This window comes from Capsicum annuum, chromosome 5, assembly GCF_002878395.1.
Source record: "Capsicum annuum cultivar UCD-10X-F1 chromosome 5, UCD10Xv1.1, whole genome shotgun sequence".
Lineage (NCBI taxonomy): Eukaryota > Viridiplantae > Streptophyta > Magnoliopsida > Solanales > Solanaceae > Capsicum > Capsicum annuum.
The window spans coordinates 200893026-200907850 of NC_061115.1; the positions used below are offsets into that span (position 1 = coordinate 200893026).

Here is a 14825-nt window from a genome sequence, read left to right on the forward strand (position 1 = left end):
TATATATATATATATATAGTTACATACTAATTTATAGAACATATACACATGTATACGTTAAAGATATACATCTATAGAAGATATATACACATATATACACACCATTCAAATAATATGTACTACTTCAAATAAAGTATATACTACAATATATATATATATATATATATATATACTTATATACTAATTTATAAAACATATACACTTGTATACGTTAAAGATATAAGTCTATAGAAGATATAAACACATATATACGCACCATTCAATATATATGTACTACTTTAAATAAAGTATATACAACAATATATATATATATATATATATATATGTGATAGTTAATTAATAATATATTAAAAGTAAGTTTTTAATTTAAACTAGAAATTCATTTTAAATCATTTTAAATAAATATATAGGTACCACTTTAAATAAAATATATACTACAATATATATGTATATACTATGTATGTATGTATATATATATATATATATATATATATATGTAATTATATACTAATTTATAAAACATATACACTTGTATACGTTAAATATATACGTCTATAGAAGATATATACACATATATACGTACCATTCAATATGTATGTACTACTTTAAATAAAATATATACTACAATATACATATATATGTATTACAATGTATAGATGGTTATATTATACTAATTTATAAAATATATACACTTGTATACGTATAATATATACATATATATACATTACAATATATATAGATATACTTATATACTAATTTATAAAACATATACACATGTATACGTTAAATATACACTTCTATAGAAGATATATACACGTGTATACGCACCATTCAATGTCTATATACTACTACTTATAAAATATACTACATTATATATACATTACAATATATATAGATATACTTATATACTAATTTATAAAACATATACACATGTATATGTTAAATATACATTTCTATAGAAGATATATGCACAAATATACAAAACATATGCTACTTAATATAATAAATTAATAATATTTGGTAGTAAATTAATAAGTTATTAGAAGTAAGTTTTTAATTTAAAGTAGAAAACTAGAAATTCAATTTAAAATTTTAAATCGTTAAATGAAAAAATATAAAAAGCAAGGACTAAGGAGTGAATGAATTTGAGGAATTTTATTGATTGCAAAATGATCCAAAATTTATAATTTACATGAATGAAAAATCTATAAATTATGCATCATTTTTTCCAATTCATTCATGTTAATATTAATGGGAACTTGCATAGGATAGTCGAATTCAACGGGGGAAAAACCATGCATTGGACTTGATTCTGCTGAGTTCCCCCGTAAAGTCATAATTTCTTCAAGTTTTAGCTCGTCGCTCGGCTCGGGTTCCATTCCTTGGTTTCTTCTTTCCGCTCTAATCCAATCTCTGAGGAAAACTAGAACATTCATTGCATTGCTTCCCAATGAATGTCGGTTGTCTCCAAGCTGCTGTCGTCTCTGACTAAAGACGCTCTCTGATGCAACGGTTGACATTGAAACATTCAAGATATCTTTAGCTAATATTGAAAGCACGGGATATTGTGTTTCATTACTCCTCCACCAATCCAACGTGTTGATCCGTCGTCTGCGATCCTCTGGTGCCGTCCGAAGATAATATTTCAGCTCTTCCCGATAAGTTGATGTGTAAGTTCTTTCATCAACACTATTCCAACCATTTAAATCATAAAACGAATCAGAAAAACCACTATGTGCCGGCCTTTTAGAAGATGATGACTCCTTGGGAGGATGAGGAGCGACAGTTGGAGTGATATTTGTAGGTACGGCTAAATCAAATAAATCAGCATAGTGATTATATAATTTTTCTATGTAATCCTTTGCATTAGTCGTAGCCGTCCACAAATCAGGTTGTACTTGTTCAGAATCATGGTTAGTATTTATTTCTAAGTTAGTATAAATAAGAGTACTAAAGTGACACATATTATTAGATTTCATGCACGGATTTAGCATAGCACCAACCAAGTAAATAGGGGGAATCGAAAAAAAATATTTTTTAAATTTCGTAAACATGGCGCCAACAGCTTCTTTATAACCTTCTTTATTTTTATATTCTTTGAGTAAACCAGAAATCTCGGCTATATATGCCAAAATATTACAAACAGTAGGATAATAAGCATCGAAAAATTCAACCGTAGCGACATAAAATTTTTCTAAAAACTTAACAAGATCATTAAGTACAACCCAATCAGAATTATGTAGCATGCAATCAGCAGAATCAACAAATGAACTGCAATGTTGGTTAAAAGCTAGTGTAATAGGAATTCTATATTTATAACAAGTTTTTAAAAATTCATACGTAGAATTCCATCTAGTATCAATTTCCTCAGGCATCAAAATTGGTGTAAGTCCATTTTCTTGACATTTAACTTTAAATTCTCTAATTCTCGATCTACGATTATTTCTTTGAATAAAACCAACGGCAAGACGAATTTTTTCAATATAAAGCTCAGAAAACTCAAGGCCATCTTTTACAATTAAATTATATATATGACATGCATACTTATATGAAAAATTTCAGGCAAGGGCGGAGATAGCGTAGATTTTATTTTTGTTATAGCAGTCTTGTTGTTAGAAGCATTATCAAAAGCAATACATAAAATTTTATTTTCGATACCATATATCCGGCAATTTTAACAATAGAATCAGTAATAAATTGTCTAGTATGTTTACGATCTTCATCATATAAAAAAGCAAGAATATGTTTTTGCATCACGAAATTACTATCCATCCAATGACAAGTAACGGTTAAATAATCATTTTTATTTACAGCACGACCAAGATCAGAAGTTAGGGACAATCTACATTGAATATTTTTTTAACAATGTTGATAAATAAAAACAATATTGTGAATGGAGTCTAAAAATATCAGACCGACAAGTAGTTCTAGGAATACCGTTAAACATAGGATTATAAATTGCTTGTATATAACGAATAAAGGCATCAGAAGAAGGAAAACTAAAAGGCAAACAACCCACAGCTACCATTTTAGTTATTTCTTCCCGGTCCCTCAATTTATTATACTTCTTCGCTACGTGACCGGTTGCTGGGTCCATTCTAGTTTGCGTTGGCCCACCAACATCCCCACCACCTTTTGCAATATTTAACTCTCTTTTGTGATCTTCAGCTACATGTCTCATTAACGTACCCGTACCCCCTTACTTGCCCCACTTCTATGCTTATATATTTGTTGACAAATATTGCATTGCACCTCAATATCTGATATACATTCAAAAAATTGCCATGCAATACTAGTTCTTTTACGAGGTTTTGGGGTACTGGGAGGACGGTGAGGGAGATTAACCGATTCAGATCTAATGTTAGCATCTCCTACTGCGGGTGTCTCAGCAATATTTTCATTATCTTCGTCTAAATTAACTGCATCTACTTCATTTTCTTCTTCTATACTGTAATTTTCCTGAGCTTCTACATAATCCATATCGTGAGCACCTACACCTATTTCTTTCTCAAAAGGTGTACCAAGTGGTACCGGAGGCGAAGGCACACGGGTATATCTACTACTTGAACTACCTCTACCGCTAGTAATTCGCTTTTTACTACCACTACCGCTTCCGGAACAAAATTTTTTAACACCTTTAGTAGCGAGGTTTCTTAATTTATCCATAATATAAATTAAATTAAACTAAAAATATTCAAAATACACAAATATAATAAAATTAAATATTAAACAATTAATACAATAAATAAAAATTAAACGTAAGAGATGGAGCAATAATACCAAATTTTGGAAGTATCCGAAGGTTGCGACTTTAGAAACTTTCGCTCATACTTTGTAAACGAAAAATTAAAAAATTAAAGTGAACACTTTAAGAAATTAAATATATTGAATATTTGAGAATTGAGATTGAGAGAGAATGAGATTTGAGAGCTAGGGCTTACCAGGCCGGGTCAAACCGGGCCGGGTCGGACCGGCCCGCTTGACACCCCTATATGGACTCATGTTAAAAAAAAATTGAATACCTAATCAACCCATACATTCTTAATAATCATGGTGTCCGGGTCTGCTTTCGCACACCGCGACTAATTATTCATGATCATGCCGAGACAGTTGGTTGAGATCTGATGTAATCTAGCTTTAAGCTAATAGTGAAATAACAATTTACAGGGATAAAAATGAGTATAAAAGTATTTGTTTATTAGCTAAAGTTTACATGCAAAAATCATGATATGAAATTCCAAATTCTTAAAAGACTTTGATTTAAGATTTCAAATCATGATTTTAACCTTTTTAAATACAACATTTGACCCATCATTTTAAATTTTACAAAAAAATGGCCCATGCTCAGTATGAATAGATTGTCCATAACAAGTGAAAGGATTATATTAAATTATATCTAGTTATCGAGGAAAGGCTCTTGTCAGTACTATAGCTGTAAAAGTATAGCATGTTTGGATTTAAGATTCAATATTAAACAGGAAAATGGCAAACAAACATTTAGAAACTTCAATTAGTACAATTCAAACGTAGTTCAAAGACATAACAATTGTTAGATTAAATCGTTTTTGAGTAGTTGTCCGCTAATGTAGTTTTCACTGGATATGTTATTGTTGTTATTATTAATTTGAGCTAAATGAATGAGCACGAAAAACTATGAGAGTGATGTTTCGAACATTTTGATACATGTAATTGAAAGCATTAAGACTATAAGTTCAAAGTAATGATCTTCTTATCACTTAAACATTCGTGCAAACACAAATTAGGCCAAATCTACTGCATAACTTTTCAATACATGAAATATCCCCATTAATGTGGCAAGTTTTGTACAGTTTTCTCAAAAAGTGTTATGCTTATGACATGATCTCCTACTTAAAAGGAACGGAGAAAGGCCTAAAATACCATTGAACTATTTGATTTGGTAAAAAACTACCTTCCACTACCTTTTGTCTCCAAAATTCCCAACGTTAACCTTTTGGTCCTAATGCCCTTGTTTTTAACAGTCCAAATTTTAATCCCACCAGACTAAAAGCATGTTTTAACTAACCAGATAATAGAAAGTAGAAAGCACTGAGGCAAAGATACCAGTAGAATATATTTTTTTTTCTTATTCAATGCTCTTGAAGAATAAAGAATAGGCTAACTTTAAAAATCTTTCTTCCTCTGCTAGACCTAGTAAACAAAATATACACTTGAAACTTGAACACGTTGCTAAAAAAATTTTAATTCACCAAGAGGGATAATGCTCCAACCACAGCTCAAAATGGCATTAAACCTAAGAATATGCTCATACGATGTATAATTATGTACGAAAAATGTATATACATTTATAGACGTTTACGCAAAAAGACACAGCAAATGACTCTTGAGTTTATCTGACCATTCTCCTTAAAAATAAAATTTGCCATACCACACTAACACACTGATTATTAGGCAAAAATTTTAATGGGACATATTCTAAAATATATCGAAAACATAAAAAAGAGCGGCAAACATTCAAATTCTCACACGTTTCATTTCAGTGATTAAAATAAACTTAGGAAGGAGACGGGTGCTGACATTATGTGAGGTAGCGGAACAAGGTCTTTAAGAGTCATTGAGTTTTGAATTCCGCTATTGATTATGTAACTATCGATTCCGTAGTTATTAAAAATATATGCGGTAAAGGTATACGGGTCTCATTCATCATATATGTTAGGATCAATTCCTTAGAATGGGAGTGCATTTGATATGTATAAAGGTCATACAATACCCCTAACACAAAGTTAAGTTGAAAGTGTCCTTACCCATTTAGTTTTGGACTAAGTTTAAACTAGGGTTAACTTCAAAAGAGCATTTATCCTAAAATATAAAGAGTTAGGGAGCCCAATATCTACTAAATTAAAGATCTCTGAATCTTCTTTTCAACGCTATCGAATGTTCTCAATCTGCTTTCTAAATAAAAAATTATGACCATTTTATTAAAGATTATCTATGCTGAAAAGTTAAGGGTGTTGTAGCGAGTCAGGTTGCTCTAGCGATGCAACAACAGTTTATAAACTATCTTTGATGGGTTTCAACTCCCAAACTCAAAACTTTCATACTAAGCCCTAAAGGGGCAATTTTTTCTTGATTTGTGTGGAAATTCTTCGTTGAAGCAAGATTTTCACTCCTTTTTTAACAATGTTCAATTTTTTTATCTCCTAGAATCATTAGAACGAAAAATTTATAGTGAAGTTTTTGTGGTTTAGAACCTAGATTGAAGGTTTTTTTGAGAAAAAACTATAGGTACATGTATTTCACCTAGAATTGATCATAGTTTTTGAATTAACTCCTTGTAGTATGGAATTAAGGTTCAAAAATATGAAAGTTGATAGTTGGGGATCTTGAATTCAATAAAGGTGGAACCTTTAGCCTAAAAACTCCATTAGTGGAGTTGGATTGAGCTTGAAGGAACTATTTGAAGGTTAACTGATCCTTGGATAATTTTATAGATTGTGAATAAGGATAGAACTACTGAGTTTGAATTTCAAAGTATCTGTTAGAAGAGTACTTTGTTAATTACTCTTATAATTGTTGTTTGTTAGATGATTAGCCTTAAAAAATGTGAAGAATAAGGAGGATCATCCATGTTATAACTACTTGTTGCAGCAACTTGACGCCCAAGAAAGTTATGATTTATGAGTAGTAGACTATAGTTAGTAATTGTATCTATAATATAGATTTGACGGGAGAAATCACGTTTAGGCATCCAGGCATGGAGTGTGGATGGATAAAATATAGATTTAACGGAATAAGGATCTAAATATGTGTTATTATGTTGATGTATGAATACTTCATGGGTATTTGGTGTTTTAATATCTTCATAGTGGATTGCAATGTGAATTATGTGAATATAGATGATAATGAGACTGTGTTAGTCTATAATCTAGTGATTTAGCCTAATTATCATAAAAAGGATGAACTTGATTTTATGTGTGCTGAAATATAAGATAATCTTGCTTAAAGTTATTGATGAGAACTGATTATGGTATGAGGTGGTAGTGATACAACATAAGAGCCTAAAGTCAAGTTAGGCTAAGGGTTAGGAAGGAAAAGGGTATAAAGATGTATGACTGAAACAAGATTGTAAGAGAATAGTGTTGAATCATTGGCTAATGGGATAGGTCCTAAACCTAGGAATAATTTGAAAGTAAGGGTAGCTAGATAATACCATAATCTCGAGTCTCTGTATAGATGAGGAGGATTGAATCAGTGAATGAATTTATGACTGTTGAATTAAAGTTTATACTCTTTTTGGTTGAATGTGCACTCCAAAAATAAATACTTAAATTTAATGAATATGGCTTGATAATGCTTGCTTGAATAAGCCTTGGATTTGATCTTAGGACATGCAATAATTTATGAAATCGATAATTCATATCTACTTGTGATTTAATTTGTTAAAGTATGATTTTTGTTACCTAAAACGATTAACTCGAGTTGACCAAGTATTTGGGTGGTTGCCTTTTGTTGCAATGAATATTTAAGAAATTAATGTGTTAAATGATATTTTAAGTGTAATAGCATTCAATAAATTTATATGTAAAGATTATGGTGGTTTCAAGTATGGATTGTTATCATTGTTTCTATGATTGTTGTGATATTCTATTGGTTATTTACGAAATGCGCCAATATTTAGACATCTTCATGGGATTTGGTGGAATAAGGTTGACAGATACTTGATGTCTGAATTTTGGTACATGAACGGAGCTCGTCCTCTGCAGGTCATAACGGGTGGGAGCACTCATAAGACCCTTAGCTTATATGTACAAGGTATGTATGAGTGTGACCATTTCTTGAGTGGAGCGGATATATGATTATTGTTTATATTGATTTCATGAGTGGATCAAGTTATATGTGGTTGTTGTTGTGGGTCTTTGAGTGAATTGGATTATGACGTTGCTCGATATATTTAAAATTCTTGTGTGGTCTGCTTACTTGACATATATTTTGGGATTCTTGTTGTTAGAGTTAGGATTGTTGATTGGTCATGGTTTGACTTGACTTATTGTCTCTTGAATTGTACTTGACTGAAGTTATAGAGTTACTTGAAAAGGCTAAATTTCATAAACTTTAGGTAGCTATCACAATATGTGTTCATCATTGTATTTGTTACAAGGTGATGATTATTGATTTTCATTTATCATTGAGATTAATTAAGACGTAAGTGAAATAAATTGACTTAATAATTGTTGGTATCAAACAAGTGAGAGATAGGATAGACGACCCTTGATGTGAAGGTGATGAATGATCAACAGAAATAATAATAAAAATACTCTTAGTTAAACTAAGGGATAAGGATAGCATAATTGGATGATAGGTTACGAAATAAATTATTATATAAGCTGTCATATTTTCTTTTTATAGTTTCTATATTGTGTTTATGCGATCTTACCTTGGTTGGTCGATTATACCTACTAGTATGTGTTATTTGTAATGATACTACTCTTGCTATGCCTTTTTTGGGATATGGTCTGATTGCAGGATTAATTGATGTTTCTCAGATAACGTGGATAGTGATTACCGAGAGCTTTTACTCCTCTCATTCATGGTGTAAGTTGAGTCTAGTTTTATGTTCTTAATTTAGAAGCTCTTATATCTGTTTAGACTAGATTCTTGAGGTAATTTTTATTTTACATGCAATATTTGTAAAATATTGGTATTTTGTCATTTATTAAAGACTTCTATATATTTTTTTAAAGGATGGTAAGAGATTCTCCTATCTAGGTGAATTAGAGTAGGTGCAGTCACGATCCGGTAATTTGGATCATGACAAACTCCCTCCGGACATATTCTACAAAGGATGCATAAGAGAACTTTAGCAAAGAGAACTATTAAAAGGTTAAAGCTTAGGCCGTAGAGATGGCTTATGAATGTAAACATTGTGGTCTTTGACACCCAAGAGTGTGGCGTTGTGATTCATGAAATGGGTTGAGAACCTAAGGTCTCAAGTTCAATTTCCCGGATAGATAAAACATACTAGGTTATTCTTATCATTTCTCCTAAGTCCTTGCCTTAATGTATAGAATTAGTTGATATTTGTTAGTGAAGATGGAAGGTATCCTGCAGATTTTACTGATGTATGCAAAAATTGGTTTGAATACTATGGTAATGGAAAGAAAAAAGTTGTGGTCGTTGAGGGTATTTAAGACTCATATTTGTTGTGAAAACACAGGGCTCAAATAAAAGGTTTGAACTTAAGTGTGTAATTGGGCCAAGTCAATTGGAATTAGATGGTGGGCTAGAAAGGGTCTGCTTTAACTGGGTTGTAGATTGGCCGAATGAAAATTGGCTCATATATGTAATTTCTTATCTCTTTTCTATTTTAATTAATTGAACAACTCTTCTTTTTCTTAATTAATTTTCTAAACCATATAAGTATACAAATTATATATATATATAATTAATTTGAACAAAACATAGTAAAAAGTAGTTGAATTATTTATAGTAATAAAAATAGAGTTAAAAGTAAAAATACGGACGACAAATGTTTTTTTTTTTAAGTTTAATTTAATGTAAAAAGTAATTAAGCATATACAATCAATATATTGGAAAACAATTAAGAAGAAATAACTTTTTTTCAGTATTTGTTGAGATTAGTATTAAAAATATGTGAATTCATTTCAGTAAATTACTCATGAGCAAAAAGCATAGCGAAATTAATTACCGAAAAGAGAGAATCTAAATTGGATGTCAAAATAAGTAACATCATTTTAAATATAAACTTATTAAGAGATTTCATAAAAAATTGACACAAAATAAAAATATTAAAAATCCAATAACATAATTCAAATAAGGAAAAATATTGCATGTATAACTATGATTTTCCAAATTGGCAACTGTAAAAAGAAACAAAGAAGACAATTCAATTAATATTATGAGATTTAGTCAAATCCTTATGAAAAAGGAAGTTACATAAATATTTTTACCATTTTGTTATTTGGCTTTACTTCTATCAAACAATATGATTATTTTATCACTATAAATATATTTTTGGTATTGAGATCTAATATCACATTTTCTTATTTTCTCAAAGTAAAGATTAGTCATGGTTGGAGTGAATCCTTCAACAACATTGAATTTCCTAACCATCAAAAAAAGATTAAAATAATATGGATGGAAGATCCAATTAAAAAATTCATGGTTGGGAACATCTGTGTTGGGTAGAGGATTCATGCCAACTATGGCTAAAATTCTAATATAAGAAAATAAAATATTGAGGATTAATGTGAAGGGTGTATTATAGTGACAAAATCATCACATTGTTATCGTACATTCTTTTTCAAAAAGATTTGAGCAACACTCATGATATTATGTTACATTCTTTTTCAAAAAGATTTGATCAACACTCTTGATATTAATCGGATTTCCTTCTTTATTCTTTGCATCATTGTCAATCTATGATGATCATAATTACAAATTCAATTTTTTTTGTAATTAGAATTACAACAACATACCCAGTGTATTCCCACCTAGTGGAGTCTTGGGAGGGTAGAGTATATGCAGACCATACCACTACCTCAGGAGAAATAGAGAGGCTGTTTCCGATAGACCCCGGCTTAGGACCGATAACAATACAACACACATAAAAGATAAGTACATATAACTAGTATGGTACGCAAGACAAACTAACAATATAACAAATACAAAAGATAAGTGCATATAAACTAGTACGGTAAGCCAAATAAACTAACATTGCTAGCCAAGCACAAGAAACTCCAGACACAGGAGCGCACCCCTACTATTACCGACGCACTCTCACCCCCTAACCCTCTACCCTAATTCACGTCCTTCATACCTTCCTATCAAGAGTCATATCCTCCGTTAGCTGTAACTACTCCATATCATGCCTAATCACCTCCATCCAATATTTTTTCGGTTTACCTTTACCTCGCCTAAAATCATTCATAGCCAGTGCCTCACACCTCCGCACAGGGGCATCACAACCCCTCCTTATCACTTGCCCAAACCAACATAACCTCACTTCTCGCATTTTGTCCTCCACCGAGGCAACTCTCACCTTCTCCCGAATAATCTCATTCCTTACCCTATCTTTTCTTGTATGCCCACACATCCATCGCAACATTTTCATCTCCGCCACCTTTAACTTTTGGATGTGAGAGTTCTTAACTGGCTAGCACTCCGCTTCATACAACATAGCTGACCGGACTACCACTCTGTAGAACTTACCTTTAAGCTTCGGGGGCACCTTCTTATCATATAGAACTCCAAAAACGAGCCTCCATTTCAACCATCATGGCCCAATACGATGCGTTACATCCTCGTCAATCTCACCATTTTCCTGAATCATAGACCCCAGATACTTGAAACTCTCCCTCTTCTGAATGACCTGAGAGTCCAGCTTCATAACTGCTCAAGCCTCCTGTGACCCATTGCTGAACTTACATTCCAAGTACTCCGTCTTGGTTCTACTTAACCGAAATTCTTTAGACTCAAGCGTCTGTCTCCAAATCACCAACTTATCATTAACTCTACCCCGAGTCTCGTCAATCAATACCACATCATCTGCGAATAACATACACCAAGATACCTCCCCTTGAATATGTCGTGTCAAAACATCCATCACCTAGACAAATAAAAACGGGCTAAGATTCAATCTCTGGTGTAACCCTATCATGATCGAAAAGTGCTCTGAATCTCTACATACCGTCCTCACACGAGTCTTCGCACCATCATATAGTTTATTCTGTGTCATTTTTATATGGAATATGTTTTAATCAATTCATAAGTAAAATGATAATAATTTATGAGGTAAGAATATTTTTTCAACTGAATTTTTTAATTTTATGAATTTCTTCTTGCTCAAATTTGCATATTTTTTTTATAGTCATGCTCAGTAAAAGTCAATCCACTAGAAATTTTTAAAATGTCAAAATATTTATTTTCTACATATATAAATGTATAAAAAAACACTTAAATTTAAAATCTTAAAGTAAGTAGTGTGGCTAAGGCATTTACAAACTCAAAATCTAACTATAATATCGACAAATAAAAGGAAATTATGATATAAAAAAAATTACATATAATACCACATCTAACTTATTATTATTACCTAAAATCTCAATCGCTTAAAATAATTATAAAAATCTCAAATTTTATTTTATCTCTCCAAATCTCGGACACATTAGTTTCTCGACCTTAGTTTTCTTGATTTTCTACATTCATCTTCTTCCTCCAAAGTATCTTCATCATTCTCAATGTTCTCATTTTCCGAATCTAAATCTTCACCCAAGATAATTCTTTCCGTGATTTTATCCATACTTATCTTAGGATTTTCTTCTTTGTTCAAAATATTTTTCTATTTCAAACTACTGACTATTGATTTATTAAGATTCTAAACTTAATTCGAATTCATTGAGTTTGAGTTCATAAAAGCATTATGGGACTGGTTAAAAGAAGTACAAATATAATGTATTATACTTTCTAGCTAATCGTTAAGTTGTGTGTCCTCTCTTTTTTATACTCCTTTCCTTGATGATAAGGGGGAGAAATATTTATGTGTTTTATGTTGACTTGCTACTCTGGTAGCCATGTGTGCTATCTATGTTTTGTATTTTTAACTAGTTTTATGTGCTAGTAACTATGCAAATTATTTGATTTCGTGATTTAAGTATGTGTTAAGTATTGCATATTGTGTTACATATGCTGTGTTTGCATATTATGTTGTTGTTTCATGTGTGAAGAAGACGTGCTTATGGTAAACTAGCATGAGATAAGTGAGATTGCATTGGGTATGTGCAGGACCCTGAATTGGAATGTTTAGGTTTCTCACAAACATAATCTTGCAACCAGGTGGGAGTAGTTCTTTGTCAACTGGATTTTCTTAGCTCTATTGGACATACCTCAGTGGATGAGATTGTAGGGATAGTTGGTATAATGATTGAATCGTTGGAGCAGTAACAGGCACTGAAATAGTAGGTATGTCAACAATATGATTATTAGAAGAGTGATCATCTGAGTGTGGAGTATGGTGGTATGGAGGAGTATTTGGGAGAGGTTGAGTGAGACTAATAGGATCGATATCAATAGGAGATAAAACACCATTACGAAATAATTGAAACTTATTCTCCACAGTACCTATTAAGGGAAACATAAGGAAGTTGTACAATTTATGCCCTTTTTACATGGAAGAATAACCCCATCAAGACTATTGTAATTGATCTAGGAGAAAAATTACCTCCTTCATGAATAGACTTAGCATAACATAGGCAGCCAATGGTTTTTAAATGTTTCAAGGATGGGAACCTACCATAAACCATTTCAAGTGAAGATTTTCTAGATAGCACAGATAATGGAATTTTGTTCATTATAAACAACACATTCACTCCAAAATCTAAGTGGTAAACATATGTGAAGCCTGATGGACATGGTAACTTAAAGTAATGTCTCTATTTTCTCTTAACCACTCTATTTTGTTGGGGTGTATGAACACAAGAGCATTGATGTATAATACCACATGAAAGAAACTATTCAAAACAGTTTGAATTAAAAACTCTATACTATTATCACTTTTAAAAATCAACACATTCTCATTAAACTGAGTCATTATTAAAACCAGAAACTAACTCAAAACAACAATGACATCACTCAACATTTAAACCCAAGTCATTCTGCTATAGTCATCTACTAAAGTAAGAAAATATTGTAAGGATTTAACTGATTGTACGACTTAAACAATTTATTATATAATCCTATCAATCATTCAGGAACGTAGACCCTAATAATTTTAACATAAACAAATTACAGTAATTCAGTAAAGAATTACTTACCTGAATTCTCCGTAGTTTTAGCAGAAGCACAAAAATATTGTTTCTCTCTCTCTCTTAACCTTACATTTCAGAATAATATATGATGGAACTTATTCTACTTTTGACAGAGAGAGGACCCCCCTTTATAATAAAGGGAATAAAAAATTATGTTTTTTATGTTCCATCAACGTGATTTATGGATATAATAATTATCCCATTTACAGTAGTTATCCCACTAACAGTCAGTAATTATCCCACTAACAGAGTAGTCAGTAGTTTAATCCTACTAGGTAACTTTCTCATATTGATTTAGGATTTAACTTATTCAGTTATTACTAAACCAATAAATAAATTAATTATGTGGGCCATAGAAACTTACATTCTCCCACTTAGCACACACAATGTTAATTTAGTGGTTTAATATGTACGTCAATCATGTGTAGAATTAACATTAAATCCAACATCATTTGTCATTGTTAAATAAATCAACTAAGATGAGTCATGGCGGTTGTACGTCGCTTTACTTGACATAATTCCTTCCATGTACTATAATATTAGTGTATTACCTAAAATAAACTTTCAAATACATAATGGGTCCAACGATAATGCTTAAGATACTTTATCTAAGTCAGAACCTTTCATCATCATTCACAATATTATGTATATAAGAGAAAATAGGTAACAACAGAAACATATATAATTTGAGCTCAAATTATCAATTACATAAATATAATTAAGTCTTTACATGAATCATTCATTGCTATCAATAAGACCCATCTTTCAACATGTTCAATAAATATTTTGGGCGATAATCCTTTCGTTAAAGTATCAACAATCATAAGCTTGGTGCTAATATGTTCAATTGATACTTTATGTTTCTGGACTTCTTCTTTAACCAAAAAGTATTTCAATTCCATATGCTTAGAACCTTTTGAATACTTATCATTTTTAGAGAAAAAATTGTGGCAGTATTATCACAATAAATAATTAGCGCCCTAGCTATATTGTTGACTAGTCCAAGTCCTGAAATAAAATTTC

The 14825-nt window shown here is 31.1% G+C and overlaps 1 long non-coding RNA gene across 2 annotated transcripts in view; it reads left to right on the forward strand.

Moving 5' to 3' along the window:
* Positions 1 to 8722, forward strand: part of LOC107871094 — an 18988-nt gene extending 10266 nt beyond the window's left edge. The window contains exon 3 of one of the 2 annotated variants that reach the window (XR_007055513.1): positions 7686 to 8722. This is a non-coding gene — a long non-coding RNA (uncharacterized LOC107871094). The remainder of the gene's footprint in view (positions 1 to 7685) is intronic. The other variant, XR_007055512.1, reaches the window with a different exon arrangement.
* The last annotated feature ends 6103 nt before the right edge of the window (positions 8723 to 14825 follow it).